The sequence below is a fragment of the Megalops cyprinoides genome, chromosome 2 (assembly GCF_013368585.1).
Source record: "Megalops cyprinoides isolate fMegCyp1 chromosome 2, fMegCyp1.pri, whole genome shotgun sequence".
NCBI classification, from domain to species: domain Eukaryota; kingdom Metazoa; phylum Chordata; class Actinopteri; order Elopiformes; family Megalopidae; genus Megalops; species Megalops cyprinoides.
In genome coordinates this window covers 35,957,466-35,974,975 of record NC_050584.1, presented here as the reverse complement: position 1 = coordinate 35,974,975, position 17,510 = coordinate 35,957,466, and the positions used below count along the sequence as shown (strand labels likewise).

The 17,510-nt window shown below is 38.0% G+C and overlaps 1 protein-coding gene across 2 annotated transcripts in view; it reads left to right on the top strand.

The window, feature by feature from the left end:
• Nucleotides 1–687: 687 nt before the first annotated feature.
• The window catches only part of LOC118772998 (F-box-like/WD repeat-containing protein TBL1XR1), a 62,050-nt gene continuing 45,227 nt past the window's right edge, over nucleotides 688–17,510 (top strand). For both annotated transcript variants that reach the window (XM_036521723.1, XM_036521722.1), the window contains exon 1: nucleotides 688–931. The gene's annotated coding sequence lies outside the window, so the exon portion shown is untranslated. The remainder of the gene's footprint in view (nucleotides 932–17,510) is intronic.

Below are 17,510 nucleotides of genomic sequence, written 5' to 3'. Positions count from 1 at the left end.
AAAAGCCACTATATAAATGCGTAACACCTGGCACCTTCACTTAACACAATCTGAGTGGTATCCTTCTCTTAAAATCCAACAATGCGATTTACATTGTGTACACTATCATATTAGTTGTTTTTTGCTTAGTTTATTGTAACAAAATGCTTATATACAATAGAGTTGTTTTTTATCACTGGACCTACGTTTCCAGTGAAACAGTACTAATGACTAAAAATTACTAGTAAATTCCATTTCCGCATAGCAAAGTATTACTTTATTTCATTATTGCTGATTAACACTGATCAAAATAATGATAAATGTCACAGATGATAATCTGTCTGTCTGCCTGTAGCAATCGCAGAGGGAACTTCACCCTTTCAGATTAGTTGCTGTAGTAAAAACCCAGATCTCTAGGGGGAGAATCACCACAACATGTCAACCTTTGTGAAAATGAACTCTTCCATTTAATTAAAAGATATTGTACTGTTTGTATTTTATTACAGCCAAGGGTGAGTTTTTTTCCGGCCAGGCACTTTCTTAGTAATGGAACCAGCAGACTGGTTAATGCACGATATGTCCTTTCCTCATTGTGTGTACAGCTGCAGAAACAGTTGCCTGGGCCTGCCCCATTTTTGCATGGAAAGTCACCTCTTCAGTGTTTGAGTGTCTGAAGCCGTTGGCTGCTCCTGAACCGTTTGGCTCTTTCTCTACTAACAGCCTTACAATGTTCCTCAACCTCTCTTCAATCGTTATTTTTTAGGTTTTATCAAAGAGCCATGATTATATACACATAGCACGACGCTTATATGGGAATTTAACTACCGAACTACCGTCTTCAAGTAGGCTTATAACGCGTTATTGGTATCGTATTTTAAAAAATATCCGAGGAGGAAATTCCACACAAGCTGCACAGCAGAGAAGGCACCCCTTGTGTGATCTGGATATTAAAGTAAGAGCTCTTCGCTTTGCTTTTAACGACGATTTGGAAAATAAACGAATACACCATGCCAGCAATTAATCACATATGATAATATTTCTGTTAATGGCGTATTAATAGTTGCCTAACGTATTGACAAGGGTGTGTGTGTGTGTGTGTGTTTGGTGAATATCAGTGAGCGAGGTGGGGGATGGGCAGTGTATGTGTGTTTTGTGAATGCACCAGCAGCTAGCTCCAAGCTAGCGCTGGCTAGATTTCGTCAGGCTACAGAATGAACTACAATTAATTACAACATGTATTTGGACTGTTAGTCAGCCTATATCGCTGTTAATAATCAAACGACAGCCTAGCTAACTATTTAACCAGAGGTGTAGGTAGCAATACTGATGGGTAACTACCTCGTATTATTTTATTAGACGTTTATAGTTAGCTGTCCAGCTAGCTAGGTCATAAGAAATCTGAAAAGCATGCTGAAGTAAGAAGCAGTCGTCAAGAGCAGTGACTAGGTAGCTACCTAGCAAGGTGTGTTTTAATATAGATATGTAGATTATGGCTACAAGAGGGCAGATAATGTTACAAGTTAAACTGTGATACTCTGGCTTGTGTGTTTGGGCCATATGAGTGCATTTATATGTGAATTCCCAGGATAAACAGTACCTATGACAGCAATGTGGCAGTGGTTGAACTCGTGCGTGTGGGGGAGGGGAGCTCAGAGTCAAAGCCAAGATATTTTAAACTCATTGACACACTGGGACGTGTGGTGTTTTGTTGAAAATAATGCCGGTGAGTTTTATATTGCCCTGAAAGCCATAGGTACAACAGCTATCCGTCGTGTTTGCATTTACTTATTTATGTGGTTTTCATATAATATGGTTACCCAAACAAACCAGTTCTGAAACGTTCGCCAGCATTTCACTAAAAAGGCCTCTTGGGGTAATGTACTATGTACAGAATTTACAGAATACATTTATGAGGCTTTTTAGTTTTCTAGAGTGGTAGGGAGGATGGTTGGTGCTTTTAAGGTTACAGGATTGACAGGAATATATATATACAGAGTAATCTGATAATTGTGGTCTTAATAATTTGACCTAATAGTGAAATGTTATGAAACAGGGAATGTTGTATATCAAAAATGTAATCATTAATTTATTTTATTATTTGTTTATTTATTTTGGTGGTGTGTGTTTGGTGGGGTGTCATGATTTATATACATCTTGGGGATTTCTGCTAACTGTTTCTGCACACATTTGTTGAAATGTAGCTATTTGATTCAGTTTAGTCAACAAGTATTTAACTGGGGAGTCCTTTCAAGATTTTCTTTAATTTTGAAACCTGTGATAATTCATCTCAAGATGGTCCTGATGAATATGCTGTGGGTAAACTAATCTCCATCCTAAATAATTGATTTAAGTGTTCTTCACACTCTCAAATTACAGTAGGCATAGTTATGTAATTCAGCTGCTTGACAGCACATAGTGGGATGAGATGGGGGAGGGGAGGACTGTATTTGAGCAAAGGCTGTTTGTGTTAAATTGGGAGGTATTTTATCAACACACCTGAACCCTATTATTATCTCTACTGTTGTATCAACAGTACTGGGAACACCAAAAGGGGTTGTGACTTTGCCTTATTTTGACATTGAAACCAATGGAAAGTTGTACAATTGATTTGCGTCCAGGAAGTATTAACCCGGTTCATGTCCTTGCCATCTGGTGATATACAGTCTTGTTTTATTCCCCATTAAATTACGTCTCATTTGTTTTATTTTGTCTTTGGATTTTTTTTTTTTTTACAATGTTTAGTACTGTGGATTTTTGCAATATTTTGCAATATTCAATTCAAAAACAAAAATAGTTCTCTTAATGACCACATGAATAATTTTAGCATCACCCTGAGTTCTCTTTTACTCAATTCTGTGTCCTCTGAAAAAGTGTATGTCCCTCCTTATGCAATCTAGCTTGTGGCATCTCTTGCTCATTATGTTGCTGCAACATTTGTTTCAAAATATGCTTCTCTGTTTGTTGCTATTTTCACAATTTCTTTCTGTTTTATCTTATCTTATTCCTGTATTTCTCAACATCTACTGAGGTCATCATGCACTTTGTGGCAATAGCCTACTAATTCTTTGACTTAAAAATTTTAGGGGTGGGCATATCACGTGGGCAATGGGCAATCATATCATGATTTTTCTTTTCAGGCAGGATCACGATCCACGATCTTATCATGATTCGTATTGGAAAAAGATTTGAGGCTGGGTATCTCGCACCGTGGATCAGCTATTTTGAGCAGTCTTTTGAAACTCTCATTTTCCACGGTTTTTATGAGTTGGTCCCTAAAAAGAATTCAGCATCGGTAATATGGAACTAGTTTGGATTTTCCTAAACTGACACGCCCCCCCCCCCCCCCCCCACCGTCTTTGAAATCTTTCCCATTTTCTTTGTGTTACCACCTTGCTGTATCCATTTACATGTTATAAGTTCAAGAGTAAGTTAGCACTTTTAGTAGCTGATACAGTTTTACTATGTTGGCTGTGATTCTAAGTGATGTTTGCTGTGTGTGTATACTGAAATAATGCACCGGCTTAACCCCATAGATTGTGTTGTTGGGTGCTTGTGAGCAGTGAGATTTGGTGTTGTGAGGGCTTATGAGTTTTGAGTCAATTTGCAACACGTTAGAAATTTTCACCAAATTTGGACCCAGTTTTGGATTTCTTCTGAGGCCAGTAACAGGCCAATGAAAAAAAATAACCATTCCATAATACAGTGTGCCAACAAGAGCCAGATGTTTTCAGTAAACTGTTCTATGTAGAACTACAATTAGAAACAGTTAGCTGTGGAAGTAGACACGTTTACAAAAGGTCTGAGCAATAGTGAGCAACCTTACAGCACCCATGGCAACAAAATCCAGGTTTATTTGATCCATCCATAGACACCAATGGATGCACTGTAAGTGGGAGAAAATTATATTAAGGCAGCATGGTAGAATTTGTTGGTGTTTCGTCAAGGACTTCACGACCCTATAAGGTAGCACCGCTAGCCAGTGGACAGTACCTTATGGTTCAAAAATCATTTGAATCCTGAGTCATACAACAGTGGTCAAACTACAGCACTCATTCTGCATCTACCTGTGATTTATAAACTTGTGTTATGTAAGTCCCAAATCCACAGGATTTAAGGTGCTTGACTCCTGTAACCTAGTTTCTGTTTGACTTAAGTGGGCAAGTAAGCTGATTGTCACACTTGCAGAGCAGTTTTTCAAAATATTTACCTTTGATTTTCTAAAAATATTCCAAACATCTGGTGACACTTTCTTATATCTGCAAAGTGTTTGTACTATAGATGTGTGTTGTATGTAGTGCGTGCTAAGTTAGCTTACTAACTATCTTATTGCATTACATTAAGATGGTATGTATATTGGTCACTTAATTGAAAAAGAATTGAAGTTGGAATGAATCAGATGTGTTTGCAGTAACAAAATAAGTTTGTCTCTCCTCTGGCTTTATGTTCTCTCTCTTGTATTAGGTTTGTATACAAATTTTGTTGTCAGTAGTGACACCTTCACAGTAGCAGCTGATCAGTTCTAAATTCCAAAGTATATTACTGTTATATCTGCATGTTCTTTATATCACGTCAATAATGGGCCCCGCTTAACTTTATATTCAGTCATATATTTTTATTCATTTTTTGGGGCTTACAATTACATTTGTTAACATAACCATAAAAAAACTGATAAATGAATAACCTGCATTTAGGCTTAAAGTGTCCAGTAGCAGTTTTTTTTAGCAGTTTTACATCACATTAGTGATGTAAAAGCAGAGGTAACCTCATTCAAAAATTACATATTTTATACATGATTTGCAGACCCAGGCTGGGTGTGTCACAGGAAGAAAGTCATCTGTTTGCATTCTTGTATAAATGGGAGAATCAAGCTACATATTAATTGGAAGTTGTGAGGCATGCATCTGTATGCTGACAACATTTTGCATTCTTATCTTAAACCTCTAACCAGCAAGATAATATTACAGCTAAAGCTGATAGCTAAATCACAGTAATGTTTATTGTAGTATCTAGCTTGGTAGTTAGCCTGACAGCTGTTATCTGAGACCCCTTTTACACTGGCCTGGGATTGCCTGGTTGTGCCTTTGGTATAAATGGGCCTTCCCAGATTATCAAACCCAGGAATGCACCCAGCTCTGGAGCTGGGTCCAACCTGGTAAATTCCCAGGTTTTTTTCAGCGTAAAAAGGGATCCAGGGATTCATTATACAGAGCACCTGTGTTGCCTGTGTACTCTCAATTCTTGTCTGAAGGTCATCAGAAAAGCTCTCCTCATTGCTGTTGATTTCAAGTTTAGATTATTCTCTCAGAATCTCTCATGATTCCACTTAATGGAGTAGACCAGTGCTTTTTAAGCTTGGAATGCAAAGATCCAAAGTGGGGAATTGTATTCAGCTTAGCATTAAATGAACAGTGCCTATTGAAAAAACGTTGAGGCTACGACATTTTGATCAATCAGACAGCTGCACCTTTTGTGACCATTTTGCTGCATGATTTGCCATCTGCAACCAGAGAATTACAAAGCAAGAAGTCCTCTGTGTCACCGTAGCAATGTATGCTGTAGTAACTCAGAGTGTTCCGAGAGTTTAAAGTTCTGAGAGTGTAAAGTGAACTTGTGCATTTGCACCTTAATTGCACTTGGAGTATAACTTTGACTAATATGGTAGACTGTGATATACATTTTTATGCAAAAATGCCCCGCTAGAGTGGATAGTGACCCTTCCACTTTAACTCGCCAAAAAAGAAAATTACCTGCATTTTCACCCTGGTGGGTGTTCATTTTAGACCCTAAAGAAGTAATAGAGTAAAAAAAAAGGTTCTCTGCTCCTAAGACAGTTTAGTGCACTTCATTTGTATGCTGAATAAATTGTAAGGTAAGGATCAAGATGAAAAAAGAGTTGCTTTGAGGTCTTGTGCCAGGTGAACTTAGAGTGCTTTCTGATATGCCACCAGAATTTGAATGTCCATTTGTGCTCAGACGTTGAATGCTGAGGCTAATGTGAAAGCAGAGCGAACTGGAGGCATTTAAATTCAGGCTCTTTCTAAGAGAGGTGAATTGGCAAATAAACTCTCTAGCACACACACTCTGGGCTGGAAGTACTGTAGTGCAGACTCTTTACAGTAAGTGGAGAGTTACTTTTTAGATCTCCAGCAGCTCAACTGGGGGGGAGAAGAGAAGAAGTGGCTACTCTTATGATCTTTGTCATTTTACACAATTTGAGTATGACTAAAAAAAAAAGAAAGCTGCTTTGCTCTCCCTGGTATTTGGTGCTGGCTTTGCTGGGTTGCAACATGGCCTGGCAGCAGCCTGTATGCATGGAAGAGTGGCACAAAGAGTGGTGATCTTGCAGTTCCTCTGTTTTTGGGTGTTGCCAGTCCCATTTTTCAGCAGAACAAGTAAGCAGACAGTTTGTGGGAATTACACTGAAGCATATTTGCAAGTTGGGAACTGTAGTTCAGTACTGAAACTACTCCACACATCTCAAGGGAGGAACTGGATAGTGTTGAACCAGTGTGAAACCAAGCACATTTTTCATGCTGGTGTCACACATCAGAAAGTGGCAGACTAGAATTTGAATGTCATGTGGAAATGCTGTACGAAGTTGACTGAACAAAGTTGAGATGAGCCAAAAATTGGCACATTCACTTTTTCATTTTCACTATGATGTCCTTAGGAGCAGTGCTGGCTGAATGAGAGGTGGCCAAGTTAATTACATTAAATTCATGATAGTGTTAAGTTTATGACTAGAATGGTGTAGTACTGAATGCGCAGAGCTGGCCAGTGAGATCTGTGGCTGGCTAGCTGAATGTTATGATCATGTCAGCAGTGTACAGTATGTACAGCATGTACAGTTTCCTACAGTCTCATGATTTGAGACTATCTAGGGATGTAATATTGTAATATGTCATGTTTTGTATGTCAAAAAGTGTCAGTTACATTTGGTACAGTTCACAGTGAATAGCTTGAATGCATCATTTTCCAGACCATGGTGCATTGGTGGTTCCAAAACAGTGAAAGTGTCAAACCTAGTTCTAAATCTTAACATTTCTCCATCTGCTGCACTTGAGTTTTAAGCCACCTTTGGTTGGCTTATAATTTAACATGACCAAACTATTGGATGTCTCAGTAGTTAGTTGAAGTATGGTCATGCCATCCTACAAATAGACATACCTCTTACTATCTGTTGTGTGACCACACTGGCTGTGGCTACAAAATAATGGGGAAAAGGCTCGAATTGAAAAGTCCAGGATCATTTCTGGGCTGGCACACCTCCAGTCCTGGGGAGTGGTTGGGTAATACTGATATGCACAACTGCAAGGTTTCTTGCTAACTTGAACAGTGGAAGTGTTTATTAAAGTTCTTGCAAAGATGGTTTGAGACGTAGGTTAATTGGTGTGGGAGAAGAGTGAATGTAGTAAGTTGTACCCTGTATGTTGCACTATATGGAGGACAGCGCCTTTTGTTTTCCACTGGAAAACCTTATGAAGAGTTAATCCAGACTTGATGTCTTAAGTAGGCTATATTCCACAAAGTGAAACCCTTGTCCGTTAAGGAAGGTTGAAGCAATTTTAATTGAGGCCAAAAACAATGTCTGTTATAACACCACTGAATTGAACTTGTCATTTTTGTGGTTTATCAACTGTATGTTATGAATATCTGGACCTATATGGCAGGTGTGATTGTTTTAAGGAAGACACTATTTTGAGAAACTTGTCGTGTTCCTTTTGGCAAAACCCAAAAGCACACATTACGTTGGCTTTATATTCATGATGGATTGAGGTTAAAGGCAAATCAGGGAAATATGTGGGTTAAAACAGATCTCTTGTTCCATCGACCATTTTACATGTTCGTAAAGCTCTTGTTTTTTTTGATCTCATGGTCCCATTGAGTTTTTTTTTTTTCTTCGCAGATGACAATGAGTGGAAATGGCCCGTTAGTGCTAGAAAGTCCCTTCCTCCCTTGGCTATGTCTTGACTTGTCAAGGGAAATCCCTTTCTGTTTTTTTTTTTCCTTTTCTTTTTCTCAGTTGTGTTGGTAGAGAGTCTGTGTTCTGTAGTGCTGGGGGAGGGGGTACTAGAAGTTGTTCCTGAAAATATGCCTATGAGAATCATTGATTCCATGTGCTCTCTCTTTAAACGCTGTCTAGTTAATTCAGTTTATTATTGCGCAGGACCAACATGATAATCATTGTCGCATGATATTATTTCCAAAAATATTCTTTGGTTAAGCAAGGAGCTTAAAGTAAGCCAACACATCACATGTAAATATCAGGCATCACATGAAACGAATGTGAGTAACTTGGGGAGACTTGATCCGGGGGGGTGGCAGCTTTTTTTCTGCGGCTGAGCCAGTGTTGAAAATCTTACACTGTAACAGCGGTGAAAATAACTGCTGTTAACATTTTAACAGTTAAACGCTGATGAGCTTTTTGGTTCACCACAAGGAAAATTTAAATCTGGGAAAGCCCTGCCATTTGTGCAAGTGAGAAAGTCTATGTAGTATATCAGATTATAGACTGGCAGTGACGGTACAGAACATCCATTGTTGACTCACTATAAAAAGCTCTGAAGGCGATCCTCCCAAACAAAGAGAGATTAATCTCATTTTGGCAAAAAGAGGGTCTCCTTTCTTTACACTGTCTTGCCAGGGTTTGCAGATGGAACTTCCACGCTTGCTTACTCTTCTTGCAAAGTTCTTTATCGTTATCCTGCCTTACTTTTATTTCAGAAAATTTATATATTATGTATAAATTTTATAAATTATATATTTGGTGTTAATTTTTCATTTCATCATTTTTGGTACTACCTACTTGATGTTGTAGATTAGCAAATATGGGCAAACTACCAAAACTGCCAAACCAATCTTGTGACTTTTTTCGGCACTGCTGCAATTCAGAAAAGGTGCATACTGTTACTCTGTTGAAGAATGTAGCTAGCTAGCCTGGCCTAGTGCAAGACTGTCTTAACATTTTCTCTCATTACTGGTTTTATGTCAACCACTCAAGGTGGCTAGTTGTGTTTATTCTGATGAGTCCTGGGTCAGCTCAGTACTTATGACCTACATGCTTGTACCATTAGATAGTTCTGGGTGGCTTACCACCTGCAAAATACACTTGTGATAATTGTGGAATGGGTTATGGAGAGTTAAGTGAACTTGCTGTAGAGAGGTCCATATATCTTCATGTCTTTAGCAAGCTCTGCTTTTATATACAGCAAGCATTCCCTTGTAAATTGAGTAGTGACTTGACTATTAAGCTGTGTTTTAGTGTGTGTCCATCTAACTCAACTAGCTAGTAATGTTTAGTAATAAATAGGTTTGGGCACATTAGCAATGATACGGAATTTATACAATTAGAAAATTATTTCAATATATATTGTTTTCAGTATATTATTTCTCTATAATTGAGGGTGTGTGGACTTTCAGACTTAAAATACTCTCTAAAATGTTGATCTGGCAGCCACGCCTAGCACATCAGTGCAAAGGTGTTTCAGTATGTCCTAAACCCAAAATAAATTTTGCATTGACCCAAACACACTATGCACAAACTTTTACTTGTTCTCTTAGTTGTTCAGGCTTATGCCTGATGTCAGGATGTCAGCATGCCTCAACCTGTACTGAACCTTACACTCAAAACCAGAGCCCATTTTGTACATTTTGCTCCTTCCTAACAGGACTCTCCCATTCATTTTGTAATCAGTTATGAATAAAAAAAAAACACCTAATACACAATAATTACATTCCACAAATATCAGGAATATTATATAATACATTCTCAAGCCATTGTAGTGATCAGTGTAGCATGTCCTTTCATGAAGAGGCGTTTTATTGTACAGTTATTGTATTGTAGGTTATCTTGATGGACACGGCCGACCATGGTGCACATGTGTATGTTTTACAGCCCGGAAGATGAAGGACAAACAAGGTGCCACAGAAGACCAAAAAAACCTTACTAAATGACGAGTAAAATAAAATCTGAAGGTGAAGTGCGTAAATTTGTATGCATGTAATTATTTACAGTATGATATCGACAAGTTACAGAAGTTTAAGTGTACATGTGAATGAATAAGTCTGGTATATACATCTGTAATGGTTAAAGTGTCAACCCAGTAACTAAAACAAACACCACATTGAGCTGAAATGAACGAATGGACGTCACAAAGCCACAACCAGACATACTTGTAAACACAGAGATCCAGAGCCTTCACATGCAGGGACAGAGACGCTAGCCTAGGTGCTAACTAGCTAACTGTGGGTAATTACAACCACCCTCAGAACAGTGTGTGTATATAATAGTGCTTATCGAGAACAAATGGCAGAGCCCTCGGTCACACTGCTGTAGTATGTCCCTACTATGTTTTTTTCTTTTTGTTATAAAAGTTTCTTCATTAAAATTAGTTTTCTTTCCAAAATAACATTTTTTCCAACATAAAACATATTAACATTTAAAATATAAGGAATATCCTTCTCCATTACGTGATATGTAGTGTTACCTACCAGGGGATAGGGATGGGGGTATAGCTCAAATGATTAAAAATATACAGTATATGCATATGAAAATGATCAAACCATCTGATCCTTACACAATTATTTAAAAAACTGCATGCTGTAAACATTTCATTATATTTTGTCTTTATTAGATAGCACATTTTTATTTCATTAAAAAAAAAATCAATTAATATGGGTCCCAGGTGGCTCACTTGACAAGTGCCGACAATATCTGTAAATATATATAGAACTAGAAGCAGATCAGGAGCTTCGACACTGTCGAAAGGAAGACCTTTTGCTTTTTGGTGTTGTAATGGTGTTGTAATCATGGCAATTTCTCAAGCCAGTATTTACAATGGTTAATAAATATTAAGGTGGAATAAGTCACTCCAGGCTGAAATTCATACATTGAAAAGAGATTTATGTTAGACCTGGTGTAGAGACACTTGACTCTTCTCAAAGATGGAAAAGAAACTGGTGTAAAGTAGGTTTACCTCCTGCTAAATGATGTACTGCTGCTGTCAAACACAATGGACACTTGACCCTGTCTTCACAACTCCCTGTCATTTTACTTCATAAGAGGGTGGCAGAGGGGACAGTGGAACATTGAGGAAGCTCAGGCACAAAAACATGGCAAATAGATGTTGTGCTGACTATGAAATTTAAGACATCAATCTGAGGGAGCCTGAGGTAGCTGCAGGAGGAGAGAGAGAGGCCACAGCTGGAGGGAAATGATTAAGGGACCTGATGGAGACAATGATGAGGCAGAAAATTATTACAAGGCAAAATGAGTAGACCTAATGATTTTTTATTTGCCTGCAAGACAGTAATGTGGCCCAGAAACAGGATGAAATGTGTATTCTTGTGAAGGGCAATAATTGTTTAGGAATAATACGACCCACATCTTAACAGGAGAATCTGGGCTAAAAAAGAGAATGAGTAATTTTTCATCCCTCTGTCCAGCATGGATTAACATCATAAAAGAAAGCAGCCCATCTCCCAGTTTACACTGGTATGTTGTTAAGGCAATGTTGAACTGCTAGTCAATTGTATAATTGTATACTGTTTTTTTAACACAAGTGCAGTAGTAAGCTATGTTGAAGAGCTCAGATTTTTTCAGATCTTTAACTGCCTCCATGCAGGCCTAAGTTTCTCCAAATCTCAGAACAAATTTCGCCACAACAAACTTTGCATGTACTGACACCCCACAGGAGAGTGGTGTTTGAGCAGTTTTTCTTTCTCTTGTGACCCTGCAGCATCGTTAAACTAAGTACAATCATAATATTGCAATTTAAAAATTTTACTTGCTATCTAAGATAAAGCTATTACTCATAGTAATTATACTATAATCGTGATCAGGTCTGGATTCTCTTGCATGTAATGTGATTTATGGGCCTGTGGGTGCCTAATGATTTGGTTCCAGTCAGCTATATACGAGTAGAACGATACCTGCATGTTGTTAGGTTCACTGGTCAACTGATTACAACTGTATTGTGGGCGAGACAGAATGCAATGGCTCAACCATAGCATTTTCATATTGTTGGAAATGGAAAAAGGTGAGATGGCTAGCTTGTTAGCGCATATATTGTATCTAGCTAGCTATAGTATTCATGTACTTATTGCAATGGGTGGGAGCTGGTATAACTCGAAAATCTCATGAAAAATGAACAAAACAAGGAACTGAGAATTGTCATCTTGCTGACTAGCTCAGTTAAATACTGCTTAGTTTAGTAAAGCTAGGTAACAAACTACTTTGCCAGCTCTGCAACTGCTTGTTATCTAGATCCTATAAGCAGCTTTCTTATTCACTAATCAGTGGTAGTTCAATGGAAATGTTTAAAAAAAAAATGGGGGAAAAAACTTTTCATTTTGTCATCATTAGTTAAATGAAAATTTGTAATTGCAGAATATCATAACACCCGAACCATCTTACCTGGTATATGCCTGATATGTCTCTAATCCATAGGGTTGCCAAGATTGGCTTCATCAACACACTGGCTATAGCCAATTCAAAGGAACAGTTGCCATTGTTGAAAGCTTATTCAGAGGATTGTATTTGCTGCCCCCTGAGTTCCAGTGTGAGTGCATTGTTGCACTGAGACAAGCCTAATGCACAACTGGTAATGGTAAGAATTTTATAGGTGGGGACTGTCATGAGAACAGTCTTGCTGTACAACGTAAGGTCAAGAAACATAGAGGTGAGGTCTGAGAGATTATTGTCAGTTTAAAACAGAAATGTTATGAAATAAGAATACTGCAATAGTTCATCCCTTCCAAAACAGATTATGCATTTAGCAGTCAGGGTTGTGGTACCCACTAGTGTGCAGGTGCTTCAGGAGAGGAAATTGCGGAACAGGTGGGAAAGGTCTCTGCTCTTGAGTCAATTTAGTTTAGATGGCATGCCAAATAAAGTGTAAAATAAGGAACAGATTCAGCATATGTGTTTTGAGGTGTATTATCCCCTGTATATGTGCAGGTTGTTGTGACATGTGACCCACAGGGTGGGTTCAGTTATCTGCTGTGTTGCTGGATGGAATTGAAGTATTCTGAACAATCCAGTTGTCCTTGAGTTGGAGTATCTAATAAGTTATCTGACTGAATTGTTATTGACAGTCAGAGAGCACTATTTAATATGTGACTGAAAACAATTGTGAATTTGTACCAAAGGTGTTTTGTCATCTAATGAAAGGGTAAGGCCTTTGAATACAGGTCTGTATTCCCTGAACCACTGGATATACTTAGCTGAGCTTTTACTAACCTTGGTTATTATTGTTCCTTGTCAGTGTATAACATTTATAATAGTGGATGGAATGGGGGGGGGGGATGATTCCAATTCCATATTATATGGAATGAAATAAATGAATCAGAAGGATCCCTCACCAATATTTCCCTGTTGGATTCTTGGTAGGGCTGCTGCTGGCTTATGTGGGCCTGTTGCATACTACACTCCCTCTTTGGAAAACTGTGAAGAGCATATGTAATGAGGAGAAATCACTTAAGAGAAGTGTATTAAATACTTAATCAGTTGGCACAGTGTCAATGGGTCAGTCAGGGTAAGTGGTATGAGTACTTTCATTAGTCTGTCATCAAAATTCAAAATCCTCCTCTCCAGAATTTTGGATTTATAGATATTATTTAATCAATGGTTCAAGTCCTAGGGCTGAAGCCAATTTTAAAAGAATTTGCTTGTCTGTAATTGCAGATGTTTGGCAGAGGGAGTGGCTTGGGTGGTAGAAATTAAGTGGAAGCTGATGACATCTGTCACAAGAATTATGTGACCGAGTCATTTGAATTATGAAGGAGGTACTTGTGGTATGTGTTGGAATTATGTTATATTAAAATATAAGAAGAGAACAGTTGTGACACTATTCTGAATTTCTGCCATCAAAAGAATGTCATTGGACTCCCTCATTTCCATTTTTAAGATCCCTTTTCCCCTGTTGGGAATAAGAGATCCAGATTACGAAGATGGATGTTGTTCTATTGTGTGTTTTTGGGAACACTGAAAAAGATCAGATGGGACTGTGCAAGCACATACTTATGTAAACGAATCCATTGTCTTCAGGGAACACTCACCATGGCAACGTGTTTAACCACCTCTGATGGAATATTGCTTGCTGTGTACCAGATGGATACAAATCATGCTAAATGTTAGAAAAGCAGCCAACAAGGGGCTGTGGTTTCAAAAGAAAAATGTTCACGCTTTTGTCTTTAAACTTCATGATTTTTGTGAGACATTTATGTCACTTACATGAACTTGGATGATTGGGTATTCATCATTTCTGGTATGTATTAAAGTTACTTTCAACCATCTACAGTTACGGCATATTGCAGGGAAAAAAAACAAAAACAAGCCCGTGTAAATGAACTTTTCCTCTAAAATTGCAGTAAAATGTATGAATAAATATAATTGGAGGTAAAAGTAACATAAACCATTTTTCAGGCTTGTTTTTGATATGTATCATTTCAGCATCAATAATGCTGCCATTGTCATTGTCATTTTTGTCAGTAAGTGTTGGCATTGATGAAATCTTACTAAGCACCACTTAGTATACTTCACGATTATATAAGGTGCATTGTTGATTTAACAAAGGGAAATTGGTGACCTTGTGCTGCTTAGGCTTTCTGCGTAGTTCAGCTGGTGATTGTGAGTCAAGTTGAGAGTGCAGGAAGTGGGAATGTTGTGTGTTCTCTTGGCCAGTCTGTACCCCTCATACAAAATACAGCAGAGATGCAAGATACAGCAAAGGAGCGTGAAAAACCAAGCTCCAGGAAACGCCTTGTAGCTTTTACACGAGGAAACAGTAAAAAACAAGGAAAAAGGGTAGGCCTGTGTTTTTTTTAAAAATTAAAAAAAACAAAAAAAACAAAAAAAACAAAAAAAACAACAGATGTTGATAGTGTGATGAATCAGTCCACAGATGTATGGATGAAGCAGGAAATGCATATTAGGAACTGTTCTCCTAGATGGGGCATAATACCAGAATGTTGAGTTAGAATAATTATTAACCACTTGTCTGCCTTTCTGTTTTGTTACCTGAAATTTTCAGTTGTCTCATTTGAAATTAAATTAGCGTTAAATTGCCAAGAAAATCATAACGGCAGACACTGAAAGGAAGTGGGTCATGTCTGAGTCAAGGACAAGAGTGATTTTACTGGAAGAGTTGAGTTAAATTACGCATGACTTGAAGGAGGACCTGTAGGTTTGTTTGAAAGAAAAAGCTCAATCAGCCTCACATATATTTCTTTTCCTTTGGCTTACGTCCCTGTTTCTCATCAAAATATTGTGTCCTTTGATAGAAAGTGAAGTGAATCAGTGAACACTAATGAAAATATTAGCAGCGACTTTGATCACCTCACAGATGACAGTAGCTGTACATTTTTTGCACTTGGCATGCTAATGTTAATATTTTTTATTTGTAGCTGTCACATTTCATTCAGCATTATTTGCATAACATTGTCTAAAACTTCTAGAAACAATGCATTTTCCTTAAATGGTTTTGTGAGTGATGAGTTGAAGTAAGAACAAAACAAACCATTAAAACGTCAGTGGTCTTTAGGCTTCAATAAATGCCATTCTAAACCCATTTCTAATAGTTGAAACAATATATTAAAAGTACTGATCACAGAGCCTTCAGTACTGCAGAAAAAAAGGTATTTACTAATCCAGTTATCATAAGAAAATCAAATATGTAACTGGTCACCTGCCTAGCTTGCCTTTAACCTTTCTGTTCCACACTTTAATGCAGTAGGTGTTAGGATGTTCTAGCCTCCAGAGTGTTTTGTGTACAAATTGTGAAATTTTTTGTCACCACTCTTTTTACATGAGTCAGGCAACATGTAACTTTTTGTTTTAGCTAACTAGACCATTTATTAATATTTATTCAGCTATAAATATGAAACTAAATTTGTAGCTAAATCAAAATAAATAATTTGCTTTCCCTCTTCATTACAAGTGCAATGGTATGTCCCACAATGTGTCCAGTATTCTGTCACAAGTTGGTATTGGTTAAATCACCACCCTCTGTTTGGGGGAGAAGGTCGGGAATTAGCTAGCTTCCTGTCCCTCAGGTAGTTCGTTCTGTTTCCCAGGAATGTAAGGACCTCTCTTGGAGGTTCAGCCCTTGAAAGCCCACCAGCTGTCTAAAACTCAGAATGGGGTGCTTTTCCTTTTCTCTAGTCGATGTAGTAAGATAATTATGCACTGAACTTCCAGATTTTGTTTTTATTTTTCTTTCATTTTTCCATGTTGAAATGGCCTTGAGGGTAGTAAAAATTTTATAATGTATAGTCTTTTTGATATATTTTTGCAGAGTATTTTTTTATATATGAAGTTGAAATAAACTCCAGTGCTGTGCATGTTATTTTTCTGCACTTTTGCACTTCATTGCTGCTAGCATATTAATTAAACTATGCACTGGTTCTGGGGTAGGTTTTGGCAGTTCAGGCTCTGGCTCCTGTTAGGATCAACTGTGATTGCACTGAGCCTTTTGAGTCACTGAAACAATGATTGTATTTTTCACTGCAGTGTGAATCATCCCAGATTTTACTAAGCAGTCAGTCAACACATTGTTATAGGTGGTAATCCTTAAATGTAACTGCATGGCTGCAGTCGTATCACCCCTAATAAATATCAGAATAGTGAGTGTGCCCGTAGACCTGGTGGTTCTTTGCTGAAGTTGATGTGAAGCTTGGTAAACAAGCCTTCCTCCTACAGGCAGATCTTTCCCCACTTCATTAACCACATGCGGTGAAAACAAACACAGCAAAAACAGAATTTAACACAGAGTCCCAGCAACAGCCTGATCAGAAGACAAAAAGGTTCCAGTACTGAAATGCTGATGTCACACAGATTGTTTAATTTGCACTGACAATTTCTTGGCAGCCCACAAGTGTCAGTGCAGTCCCCCTCCCCCCTTTGCCATTTCTGATTTAGCTGTCCTCAACACACAAACATGGCTGAACAAGGTCGCACCCACTCATATAACATCATTCTGAAGAGAGTTTGAAGTGCGTGGAATGTCTTGTCTGAATGGTAGATGCAGAATGTTTTGGTTATGGGACTATTATGAGACATAACACCTATGTCATTGAATTCCTTTAAGAATATTTCAGCACTTCTGAGGTTCTAATGCATCAGCCATTGACTCGAGTGGAAATTTGATGGAATGCAAGTTCATGGGGAGTACCATTTAGGACAGACACATTACACCGAGTGTACGCAAAAACAGAATAAACTCCTTGGAACAGTAGGATTGATTTTTAGCTCATCAGTTTTTAGGACTTGTTTCTTTTCATTATTGAATCGTATGGAGAAGGACACATGTAAGCACTGCTAATTCCAAGGTGGTGGACTAAAATATTGTTCTTATAATTTTTGTGGCATTTTGTTTTCCATGGGGGTTTCATTCAAATTCATGAAGTTATCCTCCATCCTAATACATATCGGCATAGAGTCATACTGTGACTTAGTGAAATTAACTGCTGTGTGCTGTGTGTGTGCTGCTTTCATATGCTTCCAGTGTGGACACTATCCACCCATCAGTGAC